We start from the raw sequence: 14,202 nt of genomic DNA, 5'->3' as shown, positions 1-14,202 counted from the left end.
TTGTACTTATTTGCTGCGCTTAGCTTTTAAATAGTTTTTCTGGGAAAACCTAGCGTAGTTTTCGCGTCTCGTATTTCAGTGAGTGTTTCTTGATTGTCAGAGTAGCTCATCAGAAGATTATCTTGGGAATTTGTCACCGTATAGGGTAGGATAAACATAGTCATGTGTAGGGACTGTGGTTGTTGTGAGCGGACGCAAGGAGAATTGGCCACTCTTCGGGGGCAGGTGGAGGCTTTGTCTGTTAGGCTCATCGAGCTCGAGGCGCAGGCGTCGGCTCGTAGTGGCGTTGGGGCAACTGTGGTGAGACCTATGCCTACTTCGGTGGCCTTGGAATCACATGGAACCCCTGATGTCGCTGCGTCTTCCGGCAGTGAGCATCTTACCGGTCAGCCATCACTCCAGGGTGAATGGCGGACAGTGGTGGGCTCTCGCGTGCCTGGCCGAAAGGCGAAGGTGGGATCTGGCCGCGTGGCAGCTGCCTTACCCCTTTCCAACAGGTACGGGGTGCTTCCTAGTGGTGATGACATCGTTTCCGAGCCACCACAGGATGCCTCGCCTGTTGGGCCAGTGGCCGATTCTCCGGCAAGGTCCCGACAGTCACAGAGGGCGGGCCTATTAGTTATAGGGAGCTCCAACGTTAGGCGGGTTATGGAGCCCCTCAGGAAAATAGCGGGTAGGTCGGGGAAGAATGCCAGTGTGCACTCGGTGTGCTTGCCGGGGGGTCTCGTCCGTAATGTGGAGGAGGCCCTTCCGGCAGCTATTGAACGCACTGGGTGTGACCGGCTGCAGATAGTAGCACATGTCGGAACGAATGACGCCTGCCGCTTGGGTTCTGAGGCCATCCTTGGTTCCTTCCGGCGGCTGGCTGATTTGGTGAAGACAACCAGCATCGCACGCGGAGTGCAAGCTGAGCTTAATATCTGCAGCATAGTGCCCAGAGTCGATCGCGGTCCTCTGGTTTGGAGCCGTGTGGAGGGTCTAAACCAGAGGCTCAGACGACTCTGCGACTATAATGGTTGCAAATTCATCGACCTCCGTTATTGGGTGGAGAACTGTAGGGCCCCCCTAGACAGGTCAGGCGTGCACTACACACCGGAAGCAGCTACTAGGGTAGCAGAGTACGTGTGGCGTGCACACGGGGGTTTTTTAGGTTAGAGGGACCCCCCCTTGGGCGAAACGATAAAATACCTGACGGCTTACCAGAGAGGACATTATCATCGTTGATAAAGAACGTCCGTCCTCAGAGACCAAAAACAGGAAAAGTTAACATAATATTGGTAAACTGCAGGAGTATCCAGGGCAAGGTTCCTGAATTAGTATCTCTTATTGAAGGAAATAGTGCGCATATAGTATTAGGAACGGAAAGTTGGTTAAAACCGGAAGTGAACAGTAACGAAATCCTAGACACAGAATGGAATATATACCGCAAGGATAGGATAAACGCCAATGGTGGAGGAGTATTTATAGCAGTAAAGAATTCAATAATATCCAGTGAAGTTATTAGCGAATGCGAATGTGAAATAATCTGGGTTAAGCTAAGTATCAAAGGTGGGTCAGATATGATAGTCGGATGCTTCTATAGACCACCTGCATCAGCAACCGTAGTAGTTGAGCGCCTCAGAGAGAACCTGCAGAACGTCGTGAAGAAGTTTCGTGATCATACTATTGTAATAGGGGGAGACTTCAATCTACCAGGTATAGAATGGGATAGTCACACAATCAGAACTGGAGCCAGGGACAGAGACTCTTGTGACATTATCCTGACTGCCTTGTCCGAGAATTACTTCGAGCAGATAGTTAGAGAACCAACTCGTGAAGCTAACGTTTTAGACCTCATAGCAACAAATAGACCGGAACTTTTCGACTCCGTGAATGTAGAAGAGGGTATCAGTGATCATAAGTCAGTGATTGCATCAATGACTACAAGTGTAATAAGAAATGCCAAGAAAGGAAGGAAAATATATTTGCTTAACAAGAGTGATAGGGCACAAATCGCAGAATATCTGAGTGACCACCATCAAACGTTCATTTCTGAGGAAGAGGATGTGGAACAAAAATGGAAAAAATTCAGAAACATCGTCCAGTACGCCTTAGATAAGTTCGTACCGACTAAGGTCCAAAGCGAGGGGAAAGATCCACCGTGGTATAACAATCATGTACGAAAGGTACTACGGAAACAAAGAAAGCTTCATCATAGGTTTAAGAGTAGTCGAATCATAGCTGATAAGGAAAAGCTGAACGAAGCGAAAAAGAGCGTAAAGAGAGCAATGAGAGAAGCATTCAACGAATTCGAACATAAAACATTGGCAAACAATCTAAACAAGAACCCTAAAAAGTTTTGGTCATATGTAAAATCGGTAAGCGGATCTAAATCCCCTATTCAGTCACTCGTTGACCACGATGGCACCGAAACAGAGGACGACCGAAGAAAGGCAGAAATACTGAATTCAGTGTTCCGAAACTGTTTCACTGCGGAAAATCGTTAACACGGTCCCTGACTTCAGCCGTCGCACGGACGCCAAAATGGAAAATATTGAAATAAACGATATCGGAATTGAAAAACAACTGCTATCACTTAGTAGCGGAAAAGCATCCGGACCAGACGAGATACCCTTAAGATTCTACAGTGATTATGCTAAAGAACTTGCCCCCTTCCTATCAGCAATTTATCGTAGATCGCTGGAAGAACGTAAAGTACCTAGCGACTGGAAGAAAGCGCAGGTCGTACCCATTTTCAAGAAGGGTCATAAATCAGATGCGAATAATTATAGGCCTATTTCGCTTACGTCAATCTGTTGTAGAATAATGGAACATGTTTTGTGTTCTCGTATTATGACGTTCTTAGATAATACAAATCTCCTTCATCATAACCAACATGGATTCCGCAAACAGAGATCATGTGAAACTCAGCTCGCCCTATTTGCCCAAGAAATTCACAGTGCCGTAGACACTGGCGAGCAGATTGATGCCGTATTCCTGGACTTCAGGAAGGCATTTGATACGGTTCCGCACTTACGTTTAATGAAAAAAATACGAGCTTACGGAATATCGGACCAGGTTTGTGATTGGATTCAGGATTTCCTAGAAGAAAGAACACAACATGTCATTCTTAACGGTTCAAAATCTGCAGATGTAGAGGTAATTTCGGGAGTACCGCAAGGAAGCGTGATAGGACCTTTATTGTTTACAATATACATAAATGACTTAGTTGACAACATCGGTAGCTCCGTGAGGCTATTTGCAGATGACACGGTTGTCTACAAGAAAGTAGCAACATCAGAAGACTCGTACGTACTCCAGGAAGACCTGCAGAGGATTAATGCATGGTGCGACAGCTGGCAGCTTTCCCTAAACGTAGATAAATGTAATATAATGCGCATACATAGGGGCAGAAATCCATTCCAGTACGATTATGCCATAGGTGGTAAATCATTGGAAGCGGTAACGACCGTAAAATACTTAGGAGTTACTATCCGGAGCGATCTGAAGTGGAATGATCACATAAAACAAATAGTGGGAAAAGCAGGCGCCAGGTTGAGATTCATAGGAAGAATTCTAAGAAAATGTGACTCATCGACGAAAGAAGTAGCTTACAAAACGCTTGTTCGTCCGATTCTTGAGTATTGCTCATCAGTATGGGACCCTTACCAGGTTGGATTAATAGAAGAGATAGACATGATCCAGCGAAAAGCAGCGCGATTCGTCATGGGGACATTTAGTCAGCGCGAGAGCGTTACGGAGATGCTGAACAAGCTCCAGTGGCGGACACTTCAAGAAAGGCGTTACGCAATACGGAGAGGTTTATTATCGAAATTACGAGAGAGCACATTCCGGGAAGAGATGGGCAACATATTACTACCGCCCACATATATCTCGCGTAATGATCACAACGAAAAGATCCGAGAAATTAGAGCAAATACGGAGACTTACAAGCAGTCGTTCTTCCCACGCACAATTCGTGAATGGAACAGGGAAGGGGGGATCAGATAGTGGTACAATAAGTACCCTCCGCCACACACCGTAAGGTGGCTCGCGGAGTATAGATGTAGATGTGTAGATGTAGATCATCTGTTACAAGCAGCAAAACGTCTCTTTTCACACCATCCGGCCACAGTAGCTTCAGAGAGTTGTCAAACAAAATAGCAATCGTCGAATTGTTTACTCTGTCGAGAGCTTCACACGTTAGTAGGAACATATCTCCAGGGCCATCAACTTTTAGAACACCAACAACATTTGCAATATATCGCCCACTAATATCCGTAGTTTCATCTATCGACAGCGAGATCGTTTGCTCAGCAATAGTAATTCGTAGTTTGTTGAGCACATCATTGTAGCATACGGATAAATAGTTCTTTCTCAGTGTAGATCCATCTGGGACTGAATGTGTTGTGTACTTCTCCAAGAACCGTCTGAAGCGTGGATTCATCAGCTTTTCCAATGGGATGTTGCAGGACACCATCATCTCACACACATCCTTGCAGAATGTTTGCACGGTTGGCAATTGACCTGTCTGTTCAAATAACAGCGTTCGCGTGCTGATATTTTCAGCGTTTCGTTTTACACAGCTGCTGTGTTTAGCGGTATTACAGTGTTGTTGCACATTAAAGCGCTTTCTGCACTAACTTTAACTTCACACAGCTTACAAAATAATATTTTCCCACCAGTACTAAAGAACTTCTCTCCAAATTCTCGAACATATCCTCGCAACTTCACGCTGTCGGAGCACTTTGCTTTAAGCATGTTGAACAAGGCAAAGGCTGTATTCAAACTGGTTACTGGGAACACCTGTCCGACTGCGATGATTATTAGGCAGAAGCCGCCTTTGTTGGCTCTGAGAGCGTGTTGTCGACTTTGCGCAATAATGTTTTATGTTCTCGAAACGACTGTTGTGGTACACCGATTTTCTGCTACAGTCCTGAGAAATAAAGCTGTGTACTGGTTTATCTGTTTATCTTTCATAATAGCGCGTTAAATATTGTCTCGTTAGCAACGTATTCATTTTCTTATTCGTGTGTCCTGTAAGATGCGAGAAAAACGGTATATGCATTTTTGGCAAACGTTGACGGAAATATGAGGTATTATATTAAAAGTTAGCCGCAATATGACCTATTACTAAAATCTGATGAAATATGACTTTATATTCACAATCAAAATACATTTTTCGACACTAAAATGTCTAGATTTGTGTATAAATTGTTCTAAAATTTACCCTATAGTTCAGAAAAAAATATGACTTGTCATTAAAATCCGGGCCCTAGTAATATGGCATACTAAATACTCGGTGAAAATGATTGAAAGTGCGGGAGCATTTTGCCAGAGGACTCCCAGTCGCGCACAGGAAGTTGGACGTTGCGTCACCAGAGGTCAGCGTGGTTATAGCGCCAAATAAAGCTGGCCCCGCAACACGAGGCAGTTAAATAAATGGAAAAGACAGTGAGCAGATGCGGTGTATTTTGTTCATGTTCTTATTACAACAAGGCCCAGAGACAAAGTCTGGTCGACTTCACGCGGGGTAGAATCATTGGGATACGGGGAGAAGGACAAAATGTGAGGACTGTAGCCCAGGAGTTTCACAGCATTTTTTCCACGTGCATGGGAAGCGTTCCAAACCATGGGCACTGTTGTCCGAAAGAGTGGAGATGGTCGACCACAGTCAACTACAGCAGCAGATGACCATGAGGCTGATGCCGCACAAGGCGATTTTCTCCTCTCGATAATAATCGCGGCTGAAATAGTCGCCTAGGGTGCCACACTTCAAACGATTATAATCGCGGCAGATAAAGGCGCGCCGACGAAATTGGGTTCCGCACTACCGACAAAAATCGGTGGCTCCTGCATTTGTATTGCAACCAACCACGGTAGACACCAGGAATGATGACCTGTCATTCAAAAGTGGAATATTTAGCTGCAGTACCATTATATGTAGCTCGACGTCGCAGAAGGCGTAACCGCTAACGAAAATGGTGCATTCATCCAATTATTATGAATCGTCCAAGTGAAGCTTCAAATGGCTCTGAGGACTATGGGACTCAACTTCTGAGGCCATCAGTCCCCAACGACTTAGAACTACTTAAACCTAACTAACCTAAAGACATCACACACATCCATGCCAGAGGCAGGATTCGAACCTGCGACCGGAGCGGTCCAAGTGAAGGAAAGTTTGTCTTGTTTCACAAGAAACTTAGGAGTTATCCGGAGAAAGTCTTTGATTATTACCGCATGTCCGTAGCATCTTTCGACTTACTGCTCTCCAATGTAGAAACTATCTTACAAAAGAAGGGCCGGCCGTTATGGCCGACCAGTTCTAGGCGCTTCAGTCTGGTCGCAGATTTGAATCCTGCCTCGGGCATGGATGTATGTGATGTCCTTAGGTTAATTAGGTTTAAGTAGTTCTAAGTTCTTGGGGAATGATGACCTCAGATATTAAGAGTTTCCTCGCAAGTTTTGTAATGTTATGTCCATGTCTTCGAGTGATTTTTTTATGTGCCATTGTGCATTCGTCCCAGAAGACAATTTTAGCTTGCCTTAGAAGTTCACCCCGTCTACATGATCTTCAGAGTCTACATACCGGGAATTGTTCATCGGCTGCATCCAACGGTAGTTGGAGGGCGGAATGGGCAATTCGTCTTCCTTCCACAAGTGTTGCCGGATGATGCCAGTGTTGATGTGTTGTTTAGCACGTATTTCCGCCAACAAAACACTTACTAGAAACGTTTTCCCGGTGCCGCCTAGTGCGTCCAAGTAAATAATTCCGCCAGTGTTGCTGTCGATCCAGTCCATGATAACGTTCTAAATTTCCTTTTCATTGTCACTAAGAAGTGGTCTGTTGTGAGCAGTGTATTGAAATAGTTCGTTGATGTCGTGGCTTTTTCCTTTGTAACTGCGAAGTTTAGCACACTGATAGTATCTTTTCGTGGTGCTTGCATCCCAAGTTGTACTAAAGCCTGATTGTTTATTGCTAAACATTTATCTTCTGCACGAATGAGTGTTTCACTGAAGATGTCGTTGAATTCGATTGTTAGTTCAGGATGACCGTGTCGGATTTGGTACTCTCTTCGAAGAAGTCCCATAGATGTTTTGGACTCGATGGGTTACATGCTGTTAGAATTATGACGAACAAGTCTCCCAAATGTTCAGCTGAGGGTGTGAGTGAGGCTTCTTGTAGTGTTAATTCCCAGTGGTTGTCGTTCCCTGTAGTCCTAAGCGCTGACATGCTTCTCTGTACGTCTGGCATAGCTAACCATCAACAGTCTTGAGATTCGTGAAACGTGTTGGTCCGTATATTTCGTGTAGCAACTTCTGAAGATAGCAACATTCGACGCTGTTCGGTTGCACGATGTATAGTCGGCTTAGTGCGCCAGTTTTCATGATTCCTGGGTGATCTTCTGATGGAATTACTTGTTTTCGTCATATTTTTCTGTCTGTCTTTTATGAACTAAGCTCCCTGTCCTTTCTCCAAATGTACTGGTAGATCTGCACAGCTGGTTCGCATTCGTGTACCCATACACGAATGCGAACCAGCTGTGCAGATCTGAAAATACGCCACGCTGCTTCATTAAAGTTGATGTATCTTCCAACTTGGTACATGAGGATCTCATCGGGTGTTGTTCCCTGTCTGCGCCTATGTGAAATACGCCCATGTCACTGCCTTGTTCATATACTTACAGGCGTATTTGACAGGTTTAACTGAACTGCAGTATTCGTCTTTTATAAGTGCTTGGTACATTTTGGAAAGTAGTGTGTTATACGGTGCTACCCACTGATTACATATTTCCAGTTCGTTGCTGCCTCGTATTCGTGATTTTGCTGTGAATCCACTATTAGTCGGTGATCCTCTTCTGTATTTGAGGTAGCCATCAACTCCGGTTTGTATGTTGTCTAAGTATGGTTTTGGGCATTTATCTGTACATTTTCCATTACTCACACATGGCGAATTGGGGTTTAATGGCCCACATGGTCTGTGAATCATGTTTTTCACTATTATGTTGTACAGCTCTGGATCTTCTTGTAGATTGGAAAATTCATCTAGGATGGTTTCGCGATATCCGTGGAATGTATTCTCTCGGGTAGTCAAATGACTTTGTGTGAGTGAGGCAACCGTCGGTTTTGCCATTCGATTATGTACACCCAGCATCTAAAGATTCGAAAGATGTGGTATTTTACGATGACTTCAGTAAATTTCATTTGTTTTTGTCAGAAAACTTGGGCTAGTACGTCGTGTCGATGCATGGGTCTTGTCCGTATCTTATGTTGTAGCAACTTCTGACACTGAATGTAACAGCAACACCAAATGTAACGGTAAGAAGTACACTCCTGGAAATTGAAATAAGAACACCGTGAATTCATTGTCCCAGGAAGGGGAAACTTTATTGACACATTCCTGGGGTCAGATACATCACATGATCACACTGACAGAACCACAGGCACATAGACACAGGCAACAGAGCATGCACAATGTCGGCACTAGTACAGTGTATATCCACCTTTCGCACCAATGCAGGCTGCTATTCTCCCATGGAGACGATTGTAGAGATGCTGGATGTAGTCCTGTGGAACGGCTTGCCATGCCATTTCCACCTGGCGCCTCAGTTGGACCAGCGTTCGTGCTGGACCTGCAGACCGCGTGAGACGACGCTTCATCCAGTCCCAAACATGCTCAATGGGGGACACATCCGGAGATCTTGCTGGCCAGGGTAGTTGACTTACACCTTCTAGAGCACGTTGGGTGGCACGGGATACATGCGGACGTGCATTGTCCTGTTGGAACAGCAAGTTCCCTTGCCGGTCTAGGAATGGTAGAACGATGGGTTCGATGACGGTTTGGATGTACCGTGCACTATTCAGTGTCCCCTCGACGATCACCAGTGGTGTACGGCCAGTGTAGGAGATCGCTCCCCACACCATGATGCCGGGTGTTGGCACTGTGTGCCTCGGTTGTATGCAGTCCTGATTGTGGCGCTCACCTGCACGGCGCCAAACACGCATACGACCATCATTGGCACCAAGGCAGAAGCGACTCTCATCGCTGAAGACGACACGTCTCCATTCGTCCCTCCATTCACGCCTGTCGCGACACCACTGGAGGCGGGCTGCACGATGTTGGGGCGTGAGCGGAAGACGGCCTAACGGTGTGCGGGACCGTAGCCCAGCTTCATGGAGACGGTTGCGAATGGTCCTCGCCGATACCCCAGGAGCAACAGTGTCCCTAATTTGCTGGGAAGTGGCGGTGCGGTCCCCTACGGCACTGCGTAGGATCCTACGGTCTTGGCGTGCATCCGTGCATCGCTGCGGTCCGGTCCCAGGTCGACGGGCACGTGCACCTTCCGCCGACCACTGGCGACAACATCGATGTACTGTGGAGACCTCATGCCCCACGTGGTGAGCAATTCGGCGGTACGTCCACCCGGCCTGCCGCATGCCCACTATACGCCCTCGCTCAAAGTCCGTCAACTGCACATACGGTTCACGTCCACGCTGTCGCGGCATGCTACCAGTGTTAAAGACTGCGATGGAGCTCCGTATGCCACGGCAAACTGGCTGACACTGACAGCGCCGGTGCACAAATGCTGCACAGCTAGCGCCATTCGACGGCCAACACCGCGGTTCCTGGTGTGTCCGCTGTGCCGTGCGTGTGATCATTGCTTGTACAGCCCTCTCGCACTGTCCGGAGCAAGTATGGTGGGTCTGACACACCGGTGTCAATGTGTTCTTTTTTCCATTTCCAGGAGTGTAGAAGACACCATATGAAGACTCATCCGAGCTTTCCAAGCGATTTATTGTTTCCGAAAACAGTGCCGCATTCCCATCGGTCTCTGTCACCAGGTCCCGCAATGCTGAGGACACCACATTGCTCACTGTGAAACTGCTTGGCGTCGAATGGCTGTCTCAGCGACTCGTGCACGCACTGCCGTGTGTCAGCCTTGTATGGCCACGACGTCAGGATGCGCCGACAGTTGACTCAGTGGCCTTTCCTTGCCACCTCAGCACCACTCGCAGGGAGCCGCAGGTGGCTCACTGCACACTTCTTCGCTGTCGTGGTTCAGATCGCGGGCAACAACAAGCGCTTCCAATCCAACATATGAATCTGTGGCCCTCGCCTCGGGATGCCTCCGGCGTGTGTTGGGAGTCATTAAGTCTGCCCACCATAGTGAGCTGTGGCGAGGCCCCTGCCGCTGGCGGGCTGCAGAGTCCGTGTTGGCCTCAGAGGGTCGAACCAGCAACCCGCCGTAGACTGGATCTCTGGAGCCCCATCTGCTGCTGCTTGTAGCCAGTGGTGTGACATGCCCCGCCATCCAGCAGAGCAGTCACACTTGAATGCTGTTTTGTTAAACGTTCCACTCCGTGTCACGTATTCATAACATTTATATTGGCCAGTGAGCCCTTTCTGCCTGTTACATGCACCATGCAAGCCGCTGCGTGTGCTTTTTCCGGCAGTTCTATGCCCCTGTGGCCTCTATTTTATTTCGCAACCGCTGGTGAGCGTTACTCAGTGCAAACAGGCCTGTGCCTGGCTGTAACTTGCGCGCTCAGAAATATTGCACCAAAACTGACTTTTTCTGTCCCAAACAGTAGTGCCACTACACTTAGTTGTTCTTTAATTTCTGGCCATGACGAATTGCATGTGAATGTTATGAGGTTAGGTAGTCCATATTTTCTTGTGTACATCATGGTATCTTGAGTGTATTGGTAATGTGTATTGGACTTCCTATGTATGGTAAGGGTAATATTACCATTGTTCCAATGTCGTTGATGTTTCTGTCATATAAGATTGCGTCTCGAAGGTGGATGTATTATTCTGTGTGTATTTTCTTCTGATTCAGTCTTATGTAAAGCATCCGTTCCACTTTTATTTTTGCATTTGTATCTACCAGGATTTGTTGGAATAGATGGCGAGTGTTGAGAATGTGATTATATGTTTCATTGCCTCTGATCATTAAGTGGCGAACTCCTTCAAAGTGACCTTTTTGTTTGTTTCTACGCATGTTTCAGGTTGCATTTGTTTCACATTAAAATGATATCCATCTTCTCCATGCAGAGATATTAATAGATTTGGAGGGCATCATCTGAACGGTGTGTCTCTGCAATGCGTTGTAGTCCTCTTCTTCTTGTTGTACAATTATATCACGGCCTTTGTTTTAAAATGGCTCTGAGCACTATGCGACTTAACTTCTGAGGTCATCAGTCGCCTAGAACTTAGAACTAATTAAACCTAACTAACCTAAGGACATCACACACATCCATGCTCGAGGCAGGATTCGAACCTGCGACCGTAGTGGTCGCTCGGTTCCAGACTGCAACGCCTAGAACCGCACGGCCACTTGGCCGGCTTTTGTTTTCATTGTCCTCAATTATGATGGCGACTTCGTCTGTTTGACTCGCATTAAATCGACGTTCATGTTCTCCATGTAGTCTTTTGTCGGCTCGAATTATAACTTTATACTCATCAGAAATCATTTGGCCTAGTACTGTTTTGAATATGTGAATCAGTTGATTTTATTCGTGTAAGATCCTCTGTACATCCAGCGCTGCTAATCGTCACAATCCGCTGATGTTTGTGCACCGTTGATCAATTTCTTTTTCTTCATTTCCGATTAAATATACCTGCAGAAATGTATAGTCTTCGTTGGGTAGTGGTAATAATGATTCCATGTGATAGATTTGTCCCTGGATGGAGGAAAAAAAACAAAACATAATCGATTTCATCTCTGTTAGTGTTGACTGGAGTGGCACAGAAAGAAGTCATTTGGAAGCAGGCGTTATACGCTTTTATATTTTGAAGAAAGTGTTTTGATTCTGGCGTTTCCTATCATGTAATATAAAAATTCCTGAGGAGGTGCTTCCAGTGGTGGTAATCGAATTTCTCCGTTCATGCAACAGAATCCTGGTCTTTCTCAATCGAATTTTTTCGCGTTGCAAAATAAGCAGATGTTATTCATTTTTCCGATTACGACGTGTTTGTGTTTGTTATATTCTTTCGTCGATTCATTGTGGAATGGTTCATTTGTTAAGATGTATTCTTTACTTGTCCGTGTCCTAGCTTCTTGTAGGGTGACGTTTCGTGGCTAGCTTCAGTTTGCAGTCTTGTATTACAAGACTGTGTCACAGTCCTAGATTCTTCAATCCGTTCGTTTTGTTGTTCTTCTGTTTCTCTGCTAATGAAGGTACTCATTCTCGTCCGTTGGGAACTTAAACGTGCTTTGCGTTCTTCGTCTGTTTCGTTTCGTTTGTTCGCTGTTCTTTTTGTTTACGCTGTTCCGCTTCAGAACTGGCAAGATTTTCTCCTCTTTTACGTTCAAGCACTGTCTAAAATGTGCATTAAATCATCTTTTTCTAGCAAATACACTAAATACACTTTACACACTTTATTTTAGATTTACATTCAGTCACTGTACCACGTTGACTACTCACACTTCACTGTTTGTTTTTATTCACTCACTGCAATACTTTTTCGGTTCCTCTCTTCGCCAATGATAAGAAGCTGACGTTCGAACCCATGACTGTTCTATCTTTATATTCCCCCTACCAATAGTTATTCCCATCAGTGGCAAATTCTAGAACATACCAAAAAGGCTTCGAATGGTCCACAATGTTCCAGAACATTGCACAACATTCGAGAGTGTTCTGGAATATTCCACTATGATCTGTGATGTTCCACGATGTTCCCGAACATGCTGGAATCTTCCAGAATGTCCCGACTATTCCCGAACATTCCAGAACATCGCGGATCATTGTGGAACATTCCGGAAGATTCTGGAATGTTGTGGAATGTTTTCGAATACTCTAGAATGTTCTCGAATACCCTAGAAAGTTATGTCATGTTCTAGAAATTTCTAGAGGACGAAACTTCCCAGCCCTTATACCTTCAAGAGCACGCCCTTCAGATAAAAACGAGAACCTTCTTCATGGATGGAGATAGAGGGCTATGACACCATGTAACTCCCTTGATCGTCCTGGGACTCGTTTCTGTGTTTTAGCGGTACGCACATTGTACATATACTTTTATAATATACATTGATTTCGTGTATTCCTCTTAAATGCTGTCGATTCTGTTTCTTTGAATTTAAACCACATCTGGTCTGCGTTTACATAATCATATTGGAAGGAGTGGAGACTGTCTCTTAGGGAGGTGTGAGATGATCTGCTTTTTTAAATACAGAGTTATTCTAAATTATGGACCCGTTTTCAAAACTTCGTATTTATTCAAGTACAAATCCAAAATGAATAAGCTTTATACTAACGAAAAGAGGAAGTTTCAAAGTTTCTTTTCATAATATTTGATATCAATTTAATAATTTGTAATAATTTGTCATTAATTAGTTTTTAATAATTATTGAGTAATTATAAATGTGATAAACGTTATAAACGTTAAATGTGGCCACCGTTGGCAACATGGCAAACATTGACGCGGTAGCCAAACTCGTCCCACACACGTGAAAGCGTATCTGCTGTCACTGAATGCACGACAGCAGTGATCCGGTTCTGCAGATCGTTCAGAGTGGTTAGTAGAGGCGGGACGTAAACAGCTTCCTCCACATAACCCCATAAGAAATAGTCGCAGGGTATGAGATCAGGAGATCTCAGTGGCCAGGTCCTTAAGTCCCCTGTGACCGATCGAGCACTGAGGAATGGAGTCATTCAAAAAGCCGTGTACATCACGGTGCCAATGGGGTGGAGCTCCATCCTGTTGGAAATTGAAGTCCTGGGATTCTTCCATAACTTAAGGGAACAGACATTCTTCCAACATGTCCAGGTATATAATTCCTGTTACAGTTCTTTCCACAAAGAAAATTGGTTCATAAACCTTTGTACAGCAATACGGTCTTCAGTGAGTGTCTTTCATAATGCAATGGAGAATGTGGATTTCCCAAACCCCGTATGTGAACATTGTGTCTGTTGACTTTTCCACTAAGGTGGAACGTCGCCTCATTGTTAAAAATTACACGCTGTAGAAATGCATCATCCTCCATCTTTGCTAGCACATAATCACAAAATGCGAGACGCTTCTGTTTTTGTCATTGGGGTTGAGAGCCTGCACAAGTAGTAATCGGTAGGGCTTGTACAGCAAACGCCGTCTCAGGACATTACATACAGTTCGTTGGAGTGTTCCAAGTTCTCGACTGGCTCTATTGGTAGACTTACTGGGACTGCGAACAAAACTTTTTTGAATCCGTCGGACATCATACTCTGACACACGCAGTCGGC

At 45.3% G+C, this 14,202-nt stretch overlaps 1 protein-coding gene across 5 annotated transcripts in view; it reads left to right on the top strand.

Annotated features, from left to right (window-relative positions):
• LOC126092715 (serine/threonine-protein phosphatase 6 regulatory ankyrin repeat subunit A-like) overlaps positions 1-14,202 on the top strand; it is a 423,652-nt gene that overhangs the window by 12,261 nt on the left and 397,189 nt on the right. The window lies entirely within an intron of this gene.

The sequence above is a fragment of the Schistocerca cancellata genome, chromosome 1, assembly GCF_023864275.1.
Source record: "Schistocerca cancellata isolate TAMUIC-IGC-003103 chromosome 1, iqSchCanc2.1, whole genome shotgun sequence".
NCBI lineage: Eukaryota > Metazoa > Arthropoda > Insecta > Orthoptera > Acrididae > Schistocerca > Schistocerca cancellata.
Note: the sequence above shows the minus strand (reverse complement) of the source record. Positions and strands in the feature narration are given on the sequence as shown.